Here is a 17451-nt window from a genome sequence, read left to right as displayed (position 1 = left end):
CATGATAATCATTTTAATAAATGTTTACTATTTTAATTTATGATTTTTCATATTATTTAAATTATTCAGTATTTTAGTTATTGTACTTGATTGTATTGACTTATTTAACATGAACCTGTTAAATAAATATACCTAGATAGGTAGTAGAGATGAATAATACTATTATCAAAATGATTTTTATTCAGGTTTATTATAAATTAAGCTTTCCGTGTAAGAAAAGGTTGTCTAATGTCTATAGTTAACTTGATTTAAAGTATAAATAATAGCATGCAAAACTTAAGTTTCTTAGTGCTAAATTTTGATTTAATTTTTACAGGTATGATTTTTCAAAAATTATGAAAAAACTGATGAAACAAGCTTTATTATTGATAAAAGATGATAAAAATATTTCATTTAATGTTAATAAATATATGATCATCGTTTTATAACAAAAAAATCAGTATTAAAGTTTTTTAAATATATACCTCCAATTGATTTTATAATTATACAGATGAGCTATACTATAGGAGTTATTGGAAACATGTTTTTAATTCTATTAAAATCCGAGAAGTATCGACAGTATCGTTATAATATTTGAAAATAATTATATTTTATTTAGTAAGAAATCTATTTTTATAGACAATAGACGTCTCGAAAGTTGTTATGCCGGTATCATGCTACTATTATACGAATTGGCCGACTTCGTGTATTATCAGTTTATTACAGCCTGTAATATTGTATAAACAGGAATACCACGCTTCTAGAGTGAACCTTTTTTTCATTACTTTTACGACGTTAGTGGTCAAATATTTTTGTCTACAATAGATTCATAATATCGTGAATGCGAATCGTGTTGTACTTTGTATTATCTGCTGGTGCGGAAAACACACTTGCATTTAGTTGCCGGTACTTTTTACACGTGCGGCCATGCACTTACAGTAAAAAATAAGTGCACAGATCGCCTACTTTTTTTTTATCAGTGTAGTTGTTTTAATAGTAAATTATCGTTGCAACGTGTGTTCAAATCGTCAACACCTTATAAAATTATATCTTGTGTGCACTAATCGCACAGTGATTAATTGTTATTATATTTCTATTATTTAACTAGGAGCCGTCTGAACAGTCAGCGCTCCGAGCAAGTTTTTAAATCGTGAGTGCATATTATGTAAACTATTTATTTATTAATTTACCTATATATTTTATTATTTTATTATTTGTGCCCAAAAGGCCGTAATTGCATTGTAAACGTTTATAGAGGTACTTATAATATGACTTTATGTCTACTTTGATAAATGTTTAACAATGATATGGATATCATAGTTAACATATTATACTATATTATATTATATTATCTTACTAAGACATGCATAGATAGATTATATATATAGTTAATATATAAATATTTTCATACTCATAAAATAATACACTCAGTATTTGCTCAACAAACCCGTTCACTATGGCACTATACTGGACTATTATGATTGAGTTACATCATTACAAACAAACATGCATACATTTCTTCTTTTTTGGCTTTTTACAGGCCTTTCATTCGCATTGCCACAACGCACACAACAACTACTTGTCTCCACTCTTCTCTATATTTTGTTGTTTCTTCCTCATTCCTTACTCCCAGCATCTTCAACTCTTATTTAATTCTATCTGTCCATCTTTGTTTGGTTTGTCCTCTAGGTATCTGTGCGTTTGGTTTCCAAGCAGTTATTTGTCCAATTAGACCTTTTGATCTCCATACATGTCCGTTCCACCTATTCGCACGCTTACATACATTTACACCTCAATTTATAGCTATTTATCTATCTGTAACTGGTAATATTATGAGGTAATAGGTAGGAAATTATAAAATGTTGTATTATTAACAATATGTTTTGATTCAAACAATTTTTAAATAAATAAAAAAAATGAAATGTTATTAGTATTATGTATTATGTTCTAATTTTATTGTACAATGTTAATTCTTAATTTTTTAATTTTTTTTTATTATAATATATGCAAATCAAAATGCCACCTTGCAAAGAATTGAATGTATAAATTTATTGCTATATAATATACATGTATAATAAAAAATAATTTATGTGTGTTTGTAACATTTTTTGACTGACATTGTGATTTATTTGGGTGAAATCCTTGTAAAACAACAAAATACTACCTAAAAAAGGTTTATTTTTGTTGTGTAGTCCAAAATGGCATTGATAAGGATATGGAGACATTCAATATAGATCAGAATAATAGTGATAGTGAACAATTTGTATACTACTAAATAATACAAACATATTAAAATTTCGATATTGTGAATTATATTGAATCATTAAAATTATCAAATCAGACCAACCTTTGCTTATTTTTATTTTGAATGTATATTTTCATAATATTCAGTATATTCTAATACATTTTAATTTTATGGGAATATAGATTCACTAAAAGTATGCAAACCTACTATTGTATTGTATTTTAGTTTTAGTTTTGTATATTAGTAGTAGTAAGTATAATTGATTGTTATTTAAAAACTACTTATTTCTTAAAATTAATTCAAAACAAATTTGTTGTTGTTTTGGATAGAAATTATTAAAATCAGTGATTTATTGCTTAGATAAAATTTGACATAGTTAACAAACTTATCTTATTATTCATTAAATCAATGTTTGAGTAATATATATTTCTTATTAGGTTTGCGATTTTATTTAAAATAAAAGATAAAATAACCAAATATATAATAATTTTAAATTTATTCATTTATTATTAACTTAAATAATTTTTTATTAAATCAGTGATTATTCTGAACAAAAAGAAACTAAAAATAACATTTCAGAAAAATATAAGCTTATTCTATATTTTTAATAAACATCCAGTATGGTACAATAATAGCATTGGTATTGGCATATTATATTGTATTGATCTAAACTAAAGTTAAATTATTAGAATAAATTGTTATAGCTTTTACAAGTGTTTTCAATTAAGTAAAAAAAAAAAATATAATAATTAATTAAATAAATAAAGGATGGAAACATCCAGTTTAATTAATTATGTGATACATAAAAGTAATAAGTGCACTTCCATTGAAAAATAAACATAGGTACTGTTATTTACAGTTATGCATAGATAATACATAATATTTTAAAGAATAATATTAATATAAAATTGTTGATAATTACCTAGTAATACTTATAACAAAAGATATATTCATATATAACATTCTATTAAAATATAATTAAATATAGGTCTACACACTGTCTGGTGTAATCAAAAAATACAAAACGATTTTGAAATCAACAATAATAATATTCATCATACTTATAAAAATTATACTAGGCGAATTATTAAATTTAAATGTAATTATGTTACTGTCCATTCTTTGGATTTGATAATATATGATTAAATATGACTCAAATAAACTAGAAAAGCAAACAACTATTAATAATATTTTACATGTACTTCAAAATTTAAATCAAATATCTTCATATTATTTTTAAGTATATACAGTGAAACCTCCCTTAACAGTCACCTCTAAATAGCGGACAAAATTTCAGCGACCAAGGGTGTCCAGTCTTTAGAGGTTTCACTGTATATATATAATAGAATTTATGAGTTAATAAGTAAATGAAGAATTACTATTAATTAATTAATTATATAAGTTAATATAAAATTTTAAATTTTCATACTTTAGCCTTTGCTGTTTGAGTTAAACTTTGTTCACGAGTTGATGTACCTAGCTTATTAATATTACAACTTTAAACACATATTTTGAATTTTAGGTAGTTGTGGTTTTTGTGATAATTTCATCACCTATTTTTGATGGCTAATTGAAGAAAAACAAGATTATTATTAAAGTTTTTGAACATCAAATTCCAAAATAAATATATTAATTTACCTTTGGTGTAGATGTTGTAGAAGTTGATGAAGTAGCAACGGGTTGATTACCAAGAGATTTCTTACTTGATTTTTTAGCTACATATTTGTGTTTTAAATATACATGGTTTTCAAACTTTGTATACATTTTAAATGTTAAAATGCAATCCTTACATTTGTAAAATAAATTTGCTGGCCTTAATGAAATAGAGTGTTCACGGCATACATGATTTAATAAGTTACATAGTAAATCTTTACTACATATTGGACATCTATTTTTGATATTATTAAAAATATTAATACATGATATCTAGATAATTATAAAAATAAAATAAAATAATATTACCTTCCACCATCTTTCCCATTGTTGGCAGCCTTTTGATAACGAGATGCGACCAAACCATGTGAACCTAGGAGATGTCTTTCAAGACCTTTATCAGTATAACATTTAAACTGACACATTGAACAATGTATTATTGGTTCATCATAACTCAGGTTTGGACGAATTTTAACTTTATGTATAAATTGCATATGCTCACGCAATTTTTCTTTGTTTTTTATATAGTCGTCACATATTTCACATAATAGAAAGGTTGATTTTTTGTTATTATTTGTTGAAGAGGATGATAACTGAGTGTAATGGGGTTCAAGTTTATACATGGTAGACGCATCAGTTGATTGTGTGCTATTTAATGGAAATGATAGAGGTAGATGAGTTGTAGATGTAGTTGCCTGTTGAAAACATTTACTACTATTTGAATTTTGTTGAAAAAAAAAACAGTTTTTTAATAAATTAACTAATCTATCAAAATAATTACTTATAATATTTTAAAATAAGTAAATTATTATAACCATTATAACTTAGATTATTAAGCAATTAAATGTTTTAATTTGTTTAAATAATGTACCTTTTAGATTATGAGTAAAATAAATTATTTGTTTATTTTATAGTTTTGTTTTTAATTTTTAATATACTTTTTTGTTAACATTTTCATAAAGAGAATACATAGAGAGATATATTTTAATAATAAAATATAGAGAATAATAAATTAAAAGTTAAGTTTATACTAAATCTTTAAATAAAATATCAACTTTCACAGTATCTATTTATTATTAATAAAAATAATAAATAAAAAATATATATTTGTTGAGAATTTGAAATTTAAATTAATTTGAATTTTAATGTTTTAAAATTTTTACTTTAACTATAACACATAATTAAATTAAATTTGTAATACTTCAATTTACTTTTAAAGAAAGGAACATAACCAAGTTATATGGTAAGATTAAATAGGTACTTAAAAAATATTTATTTTAAAACCTCTAATTTTAATTTGTAATATAGTACAAATTTATTACTTGATTTGTGTGACTGTTCATTGAATATGGTGCTGGGATTATATTTGGTTGATTGGTTGACGTAATACTAGTATTCTTAAATACAATTCCTGTGAACAAATGTGATAAAATAAATGTTGATTAAATGTTACATTTATATTAATTGAAATATAAATTATAGTTAATAGTTCAATTTTAAATCATTCAAAATACTTGATAATTTTTTCCAAACTTAATCTATTAATTTATTTCATTTTATTTACTCAAATAAATTTAGTAAGCACTAAATCATTAATATTTTAAATTAATAATTTATGGCTATTTGTTTTAATTGATTGGATTTATTAAGTAAATGACAAACCTTCAGAAATTTGTTTTGGCGGTATAGTTAAAAAAGAAGGTGCCAATTTAGGAAACTGCTGTCTTGGTAAAAAAGTATGATCATTAGCTTTAATATCAGACATAGGTAACATTTTATTATATTGTTGTTGTTGTTGTTGTAAGTTCTGCACATTAAGATTATAAAATTGTTTAAATCTAGACATAACTGCTTGGTAAACAGAACGCTCAAGATTAGAATTCAGCGAAGCTTTATTTTGTAATACTCTAGGTATTTTTGCTGGAGGTTCCCAATCTAATGGAGGTGCCTACAAGTAAACAATTAATAAACATAAATAAAATGAATTTGATATTATACACAATAAATAATTTAATATAAAAAAAAAAATGTAAATTATATTCACCTGATTGAGTTTAAGTGGATATTTTTCCAAACAAAAATATAAATGCCGGTTTAATTTGCCCTTATGACCAACTTCAAATGGACAATTTGGACATTGATGTAAGGCTGGACCTTTTTCTAAATGCCTTTTAATATTTTGTGTATCCATGTGCAGTAATAATTTATGTGAACTGTCTTTTTGGAAAGTATCAATATTGTAGCAGTGATTGGCTGTCATATTATGTGAAGTTTCTAAATGATGATCCATTACTAAATTTGATTCAGATTTGAAATTACATAGTTCACACATTTTTAAATCAAATTGGAATAGATGATTATTTTTTTTACTAATTTCTAAAGTTTTAATTAAAGAATTAATAGCCATGTGATTTTCTTCGGGGCATTTATTACCCTTGCGATCCTTTTTTTTTCTCTGAGCTTTTAATAAATCGAGTTGAACATGCTCTTCGACAAGGTTTGTACCTATTTGCATAAAAAATTTGCCAAATGGATTTTCAAAGTAGTTGAGACTTTGAATCTTTGGTTTAACATCTGTTTTTTCAGACATATTTTTTGATTTAGAATCAATTGTATTAGACCTTTCTGATTCATCCACAAGCATTTGTTCATCAATATTTTTTTTACTACCATCCAATTTTTTTTTGTAACCAGACACCTTATTTTCTGATTCATTGACATCGATTTTTTCATTTGTATCCAATTTTTTGCTACACTTTTCTTCGTGATTATTTTTATTTCTTTTATCCAAAGATTTTTGATTTTGATTTTCATCTTCATCTCTTTTATTATTTTTTATGTTTAAAATGTTATTAATAAATTCTTTTAATGATGTTTTAGGGAGTTCTTCATAAATAAAAGGCACATTCAAAGATGGAGTTTCAACAACAAACACATCATCAGTTAGATTTGATAATATTATTGAAGGTTTAGGAACATTAATTGTAGTCGCTAGATTTGGTTTAGTAGGTAAAATAGAAGACTTCGTAGTACTTGATGAGCTTTGCACTTGATTATTGGAATTTTGAATCAATTTATTACTAACTGGTTGGGTGATATTCATTGCATCACTTAAAGTATTTGATTGCATGGATAACGCAATAGGTAAGTTAATTAGCTTTGTTAACATGTTAGTGTCAATAATAACCAAGAACGGTTCATTTTTATTACCTTCTTGTTTTGTTTCAGCAGTGATCTCCACCAATTGTTTAGTATTATTAACAACAATCGGTTTGTTAATTGATAGTGTTTTTTGAGGTGAAATTTTAGTGTTTTCACTTGCTAGTACACTATCTTTGTTTGCTTCGTCTCTGTCTCTAAAACTTTTGAGCTTGTTTATATTATGCATACTTTCTACATGGATTTAAAGTTATAACTGGTAAACTTTAAATATTTTTATTCAAATGTACTACCACAATTTTTTCTGGATCTAAAACTTTTTAAATAATCATTAGTTACAAATTTATTCAAGAATCTTCTATTAATTTTTATTTTTTTATTTTATTTGACCTACTTTCAGTATGATTTTGATTATATTTATCTTAGTTGTCCTCTACATCTCATTTGTAATCTTATAAGCTAGTTAAATAGTTAAGCTAATAAAAACGAACCTGAAAAAAATACAGCGATATTAAATATTTTAAATAATAAAAGCTACTTGAGTATACCTACAACATAATATATGTTCATTATAAAGATAAGACAGTAAAACTATTTAGTATTAATAATTTAAATGGTTAGTTAATTAAATTATTAAAATTAAAATGTCTTATTGATATTATTTGTTAAGTACTTATTAAGTATTTCATTATTAAACTGCAACAATAAAATTAGGTTATAGTTATTGTTATCTATTTCATTTAAAATTTGAATACTATTAAGTGCTTAAATTAAAATTAAAAAAAATATTTAAACTTTGTAATAGAATAAGTTAACACATATTTTTAAATTCAACTAATTAAAAATTTACAATTCAGTAATTATTCAAACATTTTAAACTATAATATTAGGTATTTGTTATTTATTATGAGTTATGACTAGGGATTGAAATTGTATATATTTGCATATTCATACTGAGTGTCGTGTACAATTATGAAGGTTTGGTGTTAAAATTAAACAGATTTTTTGGCCAAATTTTATTTTGTATATTTTATTGTTAAAGCTTATAGTTTATATACTTTCTTTTATTCTCTTTACAACAAAAATGATAATTATGTTGATCAACAATTGGTTTGAGATTATACACTAATGGTATAGAATTATATGTGCAACACTGCATAACACTGTATTAATAACATTTATACAGCTATTATTTATCAAAGAAAATAAATAATTACATGGTGCTCCTAATGAGGTTAATGATTTAATCTCTGGTTGAATCCAATTTACTTGTCTTACTGGGCTTGTTACATTTGTTTATTGATATCAGATATCAAGATTTATACATTTTTAATTTTGTGTACAAACTTAAAATTATAGATAGCACTATCTACAGCCTATTGCTATTTTAATATTTTAAAACCTAGGTATTTATTTTTATATATTAAAACGGCGGTTTAATTAACTTTAAAATTAAAAAAAATGTCATATAATATTATGTTTCACTGATGATACATTAGTCTTAATCAAATATAAAAATATTGATGAATCATATAACTTAGCGAATAAATGTATTAATGATATAAAAATATATATCCATATAATTCCAGTTCCTAAATATGACTAATATAAATTTATTTATATGTAGTACAAGTTGTAAAGAACTATGTATAAGTATTAACACTAATAAGGAAATTATGTATCTACCAAATTAAATGATTTACTCAATAAAATTAGTTTGATAGTTAACTCTAAACATTTTGAACATAGGTACTCAAAAAAGATAAAAAATGGTTTGTTATCAGATTTCATATTGAATAATATAGTTTTTTCAATTTGGCCTCAACCAAATATAGATGTCCAAACGCACTACTTAAAATTTGTTAAGAACTCCAAAAAACTACTTGTATGTACCTATATAACATTAATAGCAAATAATAAAAAATTTGAAAATGTCTACTCACTCATTATACATTGTCATTGAATGGAAGCTGAAACCAAACTTAACACCATCGCTAATGACCGGTATAATGCCAACATACGTAGAATTAATACATAGTACAACTCATAATTATTTACTAACCAATATTATTGGTATTTTCTACCAACGTCGTAGGAGGTGTCTCTTAGTCGTCACGAATTCACAACCCAAATGTTAAATGTGTTTTTTATACACGATGATATCCTATAATAGGTTGCCTATTCTTAAAAGAACGATTGACCATTACCAGTCTACGTTCATTCTTGAATTACGTACGTGTAAACAATTAAACGATGATTCGTATATGCTACGAACTAAGAATTTAAATTTACAAAATCTAACTTATTTTTGAACCTTGAACGTACTGGGTTGTACACGCGACTGTTACATACGGTACTAGCGGAACTACTAAATGTCAGTAGTTAGTGTCATACTAGTTAGTGTCACACAAAGTGTGTTATACTCTTGATACAGGCGCGACTTAAACGCCATCTATAACTATTACCTTTTTCAAATTAATGTATTATCTTTGTACCGTGCTGCATGAATTGGTGCATCGGTGTATTTAATAGTTTATGGTTTTTATTAAGCCTAATAACTTTTGCTTATATAAATTAATTCAATAAAAACAAATAATAATACATAATATAGGTAGATTTTCTAGTAGTATATAAGTGGATATCACTCTGCTGTATAGTGGAGGTGGAGAGAAGGTCACTATAATGGATGTGTTAGATTTGAATGCAATGACAGGTACTTATCATTGTATACGAAAAACGATTATGAACGAAGATAATTCGTCAGTCTAGGATATATTATATTATCACTTATTTTATATTTTAATATATATTTTTTGATACAAATAATTTATTTTTCTCAACTACTAGTGAAAGTTTTAAGTTTCTACGACTTATACTTTTTGAATAACAACAAGTATTTTAAATCATTTTAGGATAGGTATATCGTTATTTTACGTGATTTCGTAAAAAATAAATTTTTATACGCAGATATGCTCATACATTTTTTTCATATTAACGCTAGATTTTTTTTACAGTTATTTGAAGAAAAGGTTATAGAGAATCTTTTGTTGGGTTTTTTTAACCTTCGGTATAAATCACAACAATTTTATGAATTTTCAACTTCAAAATTCCTTGCAAATATTAACATATTTCGTAAACATTTGAACAATAAATGCTTATAAACATATATTGTGACCAACGATTTTTGATTTTTTTTTTTTACTACGATAAGTACAACTTATAATAAACTTTGTATTTAATTTTAAAGATTTTTCCAAATTGTTTTATCGGCATTTCAAAAAAACAACTTAGTAATATCAATAATTTAAATTGTCAATAAATAGCTTAAAAAAAGTCAAAATATTTTGAAAATTTAATCGTAAATAGATAACGACATAACGTTAATATAAATATCTGGTGAAAATTTCAGACACACAAAAAAAACGAACTCATCATTGTAAAAATGTAACGGAAAAACGGGAATTTTTTTTTACTTATTATAAGATGATTTGGGCAAATTTTTTTCGATGTACTCCATAAATAATATAAAATAAATTACTATTAGAGCAATATACTATGATCATATAAATAAACTCAGTCTTAGCCTATCGTTTTCCTTAATATATTACATGATTTATTGTTGAATTCGAATTTTTAATTTATAAATTTCTATTTCACGAATAATATATACAATATATTATTTTAATAATAATATACGGAGTTTCCGTCTCAGTATATTACCTATTGTTAAATATAATCGTCTGCTTTTAATCCCCTTAAGAAAAGTCATATAATTGCAATACGTTCTTATATTTTATAAACGAAATAAAATAACTATTAAATACCATACGGCTCTGTGAGACATCGAGTTACAACACTACAAACAGGATTTGAAATTCCAGCAAGTAGCTAACGCAGTGACGTCCTTGAACTACCCTCTACAATGTACTGTAGTTGTACAAATAAAAATATATATGGACAATTGTATCTCGGTTTCGAACCCCAAAGCCATTATTCATGCAGACGATGGGTCGATTATCGACGCCACTGGTATCGAATTGAGTTAGTTTGTATACGACAAATATTTCAGACCTTTATAATATTATTATATCTACACTCGAAAATACTTCGTTCAAATTCAGTATGGCCAACCCTAACTGAAATAATAAAAATACAAAATAAAAGAATATTCACAATTGTACATTATAGTTAACATTCAAAAACTACAGCTGATAGCAACAATAATAATAGAAAGTTAATTTAAATTCTTACGGAAGAGAAAATTATTACATATTTAAATTTTAAACACTTCGTACTTTATTATTATTTATTAAAATGTATTATCTACCAATCTCCAATAGTAAAAACAAAAATACTTCAAATATAAAGTATTCTTACTGTGATAAGAATCTTTCTATAAGGAATTTTAATGATAATAATTATATATTTGTTTAGGTATTTATATGTTATAAAGGTGTTGCACACATTTTAAGTCTCTAAATATAATATAGTTAGGTATTAGGTATATAGAGGAGTTTATTTTAATTATTTCTATGAAACTATTTATTAAAATTGTTAAATGCAGATTTAAGATTAGTAACTAATTAACTAAAAATTATAATTATTCATCAATTGATTTTACGCATTTAGTTATTTTTCAGACACTTATATACTGGTTATTCAACCAGCTATAATATAATTAAAATTATAATAATTTATGTAAAATAAAAATATGACCAACTAAATAATTGTAATTATTTATAAAACTATTGTAAATCATTCGTATTGGCACTCCGGATAATCTTTACTTTTTTTTCTTTTCCTTAGAGGACGAATTGGAAAAAAAGGTGTTTCAGATAAATCGGTCGTTAAAGTCTACGGAAAATGTATATCGTCAATTAAAATATAATATATACAAGTTATAGGTATGGTTATAATAGATGGTAATTAAAAAAGTATAGCGATGATTAATTATACATATATAGGTAATCCATTATAAAATAATTTATCTTAAACACATTTATACTAATTGTCATATTGGGAAACATAAATGTTTGCTTAAAATGTTTTTTTTTTACTTTATAATAGTTTATAATAATAAAATAATTCAGAATAATATTATATAGCTTATAATACCGAAACACAATGTTAATATCGTTAGTCGTTACAGACAATGTATACTATTATGTAGCGACTAGCGAAGTACCTACCCACCAAAACTATAATTATTACTTAAATTTGGGTCACAAACTCACAACCCATAATTTGGGAATTTCTAGTTAATAATGTTAATTTTTATAATACGGTGCAAACATTTTAGACTCCATAGCAGACCACAAATACACAGTATATTAGGTTGTGAATAAATTTATTGTTTGTACAACGCGGTATTGTATCGAAAGCGACTTGGTATTGGTTGTAGGTATTTAGTATTTACCCAAAAATCAAAATCCATAATAATAATTATTGTACATTTAATAAGAAGCTAAATTAACAGTTATCTTATATATACATATATAGGCGCTCCTGTCTGTAGGGCTTTTTAATACTTAAGTGCAATAACCGTTATAAAAGAGTAATTTAATTTTTTTACTCTGGAACACTGATCAAATTCAGTAAAAGCGCAACCCAAATTTGTAAAAAAAATTAATTTAATTAACAGTATTGGTGTTTCCAAAATGGAATTAATATATTAATATTATCCTGCTTTAAGTGATTCGTTCATAACTAAGGATAAAATATTTTAAATACGTGAGTGTCTTTAAAAATGATAATAAGAAGAATATAACAATAAAACTAATAGTAATAATAAAATAAATATACATTGTTTTTTTTTTAATAAGAATAACGTACCTACCTAGTAAAAATAAAAATAAAAATATTATATTATATGTTATAAGTTATAATATTGCTAAAGTATTTTGATACAACTTTAAAATCACAAATTGTTGACAGTTTTTTATTTGTGAAGGAAGCTTTACGTATAATCTTAAGCTACTTATTAAAATACCTGGTATATTTTGAAGTGTGTATTTTGTAAAATACCTATAAGATTACCAGATCTTGTGATATGGTTATGAATAGCTTTGTTAATTAAGTTATTTTGTATTAGTTAATACAAAGTTATTTATAGCATAATTTTTTTTGGATAAGAGTTTAGGTTCTAAGTATAATAGAAAAAGCCTAGATTTATGATATATAATTTTTAGAGATGTATATTTTGTTATACTTGTATGCTGCTGGTAATATAGGATAATTAATTGAATTATTTTTTTAAAACATATATGATTATGTAGAGCAGTGATTATAAAGACCGTTGTACGCAAATATATATTTAGACTACATAAAGAAGGGTACAGTATATTCCTCTTATACGTCGAGATTAAAACATCTGATATGTTATGTGAAATTATGATCATACCTTCATTTTTAAAGATTTAAATTTTGTTTATATAAATTATTAACCATTTAAAATATTGATCATTTTTAGGTTTAGGATATTATACATAGTAAATAAAAATAACCAAACAAGGTTTTTTATTTTTTCGATTGATAACTCAATTATTGTACCTATACACTATGTATAAAAGACTTATAAATTAATTAATGCTTACAGATTATTATATTAATATAAACGTTAAAATTCTCTACTACAAAATAGATAAAAAAATAAAAAACATTGATTTTGTCAAAAACTAGTTTTGCATATAAAAATTTACGTTTTCCGTATTTATTTTGAAAATAAATAGATATACTAATTATATACTAATTAGATCCAATTCATTATCAAAAACCACCATCAACATTTAAGACCTGTCGTTAAAAAATCATTACATTCATCATTCTACCCATAATCTAAAATAATTAATTTTATAAATTATAGTATGTTAAATACGCTAGTATATAAATTCCTCGAAGTAAACGTTATCATTAGCTAAAATATATAGTTAAAATGTCCTAAATAAAATGTAGATAATAATATAATTGTATCACATTTGAAAAGTAAAATAGTATTATCATTAACGATTTAAATTTAAGCAATACGTCAGTATAATACATATATATTAGATTTTTTATATTCTAAAATTATATTGTCACCAATAAATCGAAAAAAAAACGAAAGCCAATATTGACGAAATACACAGACAAGTAAAATACTTAAAGATCTATTTAAAGACCTTATTGGATACCACATTGTAGTATATAATATAAAGTACGAGTATACTCATATTCGTGGCTATAGTCTTTCAAAAAATTTATGTTTATGGCCTGAAATTGCTTTATTTTAATAGTATATTATACGCTAGGTACCGGTAATTAATATTGATTACCTATATTATGATATTTTATCAAATTATTTCGAATAATAGGTATTAGGTTTTTAAATACTGCATACCATGCAGCAGATATACATATACAGAGTGATTTTTTTGTCAAACAATACTTATTATTTCAAAATCTATTAATGTTTTTGAAAGTACTTTTTTCGTAATTTCCAGACAAATAAAAATATAATTTTTTATATTTTTTTTTAAGTTTCTTACTATATTAAACAACGTACATTTTTAATTTCATATATTTCATCGAAGTAGAATATTTTTGGGAATATTTTGATATTACATAAAAATCGAAATTCGAACAACTTTTTAAAAAAAACTGACTGTGTTTATTCATATATCGTATGTCCGCAGAAACAGAGTATACTGCAGTATCACTCATAAAGTCATAACCTTGTAATTTACTTATTTTTAGATTCTGTTTTTGAGACATTAAACTAGACTAATGGATCAATTCCTATATGAATTAAAAAAATTTTAACTCATGTATTTTTTGCATATGCAACAAAGCTGCATTTTTTTTATGGCAACCCCTAATTTGAATATTTTTTTTCATTTTTTTTTTCAAATTAATTTTGATTCATTAACATGTATTCTAAACCCAAAATAGTGAAATTAAAGCTAGGTGTAGTTTTTAAAAATATATTAAATTTGATTTATTTTCTTTTAGTGGTACATATTTTTTTTTAATCATCATAATATGATACATTATATTATTATTGAAGTAATACATTATTCACTATTTATGAATAATTATTTTAATTTTAAACATTATGAAATTACTTAATTAATTATACAATCATGTATTTTTTAAAAATACGTTTCTAAATTTCTATTTTTTTTTTTTTTTTTTTACAATACTATACATTTTTACTTCAATTTAATTTACAAAAATCACTTGATACATTTTTCGAAAGCCCCTAATTACGTAGCGTTAACTGGGACATGTCTTAAATCTAAGTAACATTTAAATATTAATTATATTTATAGGTGTGTATTTTTTTGTTAATAAAAATCAACTTACAGGAGTTGCAGTTTTCCGCCAATCATTAGTACAAAATGACTGTGTACGATATTAACAATTAACCACCGCTGTGTTAATTATTACCACGTCAATAATTAGCTAGTATTTTACATTTACATGCTTATACTAAGGAAACTTTAAAATTTTACAATAATCTATGATAAGGCGTAAACATTAAATTAATATAAACTAGGTGTCTTTTATAATAACTAAATATTATCAATGTAATAAATGTGATGTTTTAAATAATTTAATTAAATCAACTTATCATAGTTATTAGTAAAATAAATTACTAACGGAAATATAAGTACCATGTAAAATATTCTAGGCTAACTCATCTAAAAATAATATTTAGTAATATTGACTGAAAGACTGTCCCGAATCAGAATCATTTTTCGTATAAAATTATAAAACATTGAATTCAAATTTAAATTTAAATTTAACATATCCGTTACAGTGACTCTCTCAACATCTGTTATACAGCAAAGTAGTACCTATTTACCATTTTTTGTTTGTTCATAATATACTTAGTATTTTTTTTTAACAATTTATTGTAAGTAGTTGGTTAGTTAGTCATGTTTTATTATAACATTTTTGAAGTAGTTATTGTTATTTTAAAATTTATGAATTATGATTGATGATTACTGATCAGACAATGTACATTGTATAAATATTCAATTTATAAACGTATATACATATACGTATGCATATTTATGTATATAATGTATGAATATATTAATTTAAACATAATTATTATTAAATAACTTTTATGTGTCAATACGAATGTAATATATATGTATAAATAAATATTAAATAATATTATATAATATATTAAATCCATCTTTCTTTTTCACGACCTCTTACATCTACCGATCTCTAGACAACCCTCCGTTTTGTTTGCCGTTACAATATCTATATTTTATATAATATACTAATATACTGTACACGAGTGGATCATTTTGAAACTACAAATTTAATTTTATGTGTGCCTTCCACACGATGAGCTAGGTTCAACCATATGTCCTAGCCGGGCGAGAAGCCGACAACGAACACTTTAAATCATGTCAAGCCTCCTGTCCAGACACGTATACAGGGGGCGTCAAGCCTCCCCCCCTCGAAATAATTTCTAGTAACGAGGAAAATTTTTTTTGTATACGTGCCTGCTCCTGTCAATCCTCCTTATATTCTCTTGTATTATGTTACTTACAATTATACAATTATAAATGGTTTATCACATGCCCAGTAACCCGTAGATGGGACCGTGATCTAATATTATACATTCTTATATTATATCACTCTATATAAAATTATATCACCTATATTTCCTTTTATATTATATCATAGTCTCCTATTATTTCATATTATTATTCACCTGTGGTGCCAGCCATTTATTTTATAACTACAAATATTGTAATATTATTTTTATTTTGCAATAACAACCACGAAATCTGTTTTATTTCTCTTATTATTATATTATATTTAAAAAAGATAAAAACCTTTGGGCTCAGTCAACCTGCCCTTACAGACATATACGTGGTCCGGCCTTTAGGCCATAGATCTGGTGTCCCCACAGATCTATGGGAGCAATGTAAGCCCCAAATAAGGCTGAAATGTCTCATGTTAATATATTAATATATTATTATGATAAATTATGCCTTTAAAGCCACTAACGTATAGTAACAGAAAACCGAGCTGTACCATTGAAAACCCGTGATAATTTGTGTTAATCCATCATCCAGCTCTATGCTGGACAAACGGCTGAACATAATATAAAGTCGTATAAGGTAAGGTGTCCATCGAACAGAAATATTTTGCAGGTTAGAACAAAAAAACTCGCAAGCAGATTAATTAGATGGCTTGAACCTAACCAAAAATGTATAAGTATTTTTTAGATCGATTTTTCGTACGTGACGAAAATATAATACGCCCGATCTGCCGCTTATCCATCCTATTACTCTTATTGCTGCTGCAGCGGCGGCGACGTACAAGTGATGACGACGCCGGACCCACGGTGTTGCAGTATCGCCATTGTTATAAAACTTATTACTCTGTATATTAATAAATAAAAATGATCA

At 24.7% G+C, this 17451-nt stretch overlaps 1 pseudogene; it reads right to left on the bottom strand.

Annotated features, from left to right (window-relative positions):
- Positions 1-3647: 3647 nt before the first annotated feature.
- LOC113557578 lies at positions 3648-16995 on the bottom strand (annotated as a pseudogene).
- Positions 16996-17451: the final 456 nt, after the last annotated feature.

The sequence above is a fragment of the Rhopalosiphum maidis genome, chromosome 3 (assembly GCF_003676215.2).
Source record: "Rhopalosiphum maidis isolate BTI-1 chromosome 3, ASM367621v3, whole genome shotgun sequence".
NCBI lineage: Eukaryota > Metazoa > Arthropoda > Insecta > Hemiptera > Aphididae > Rhopalosiphum > Rhopalosiphum maidis.
Note: the sequence above shows the minus strand (reverse complement) of the source record. Positions and strands in the feature narration are given on the sequence as shown.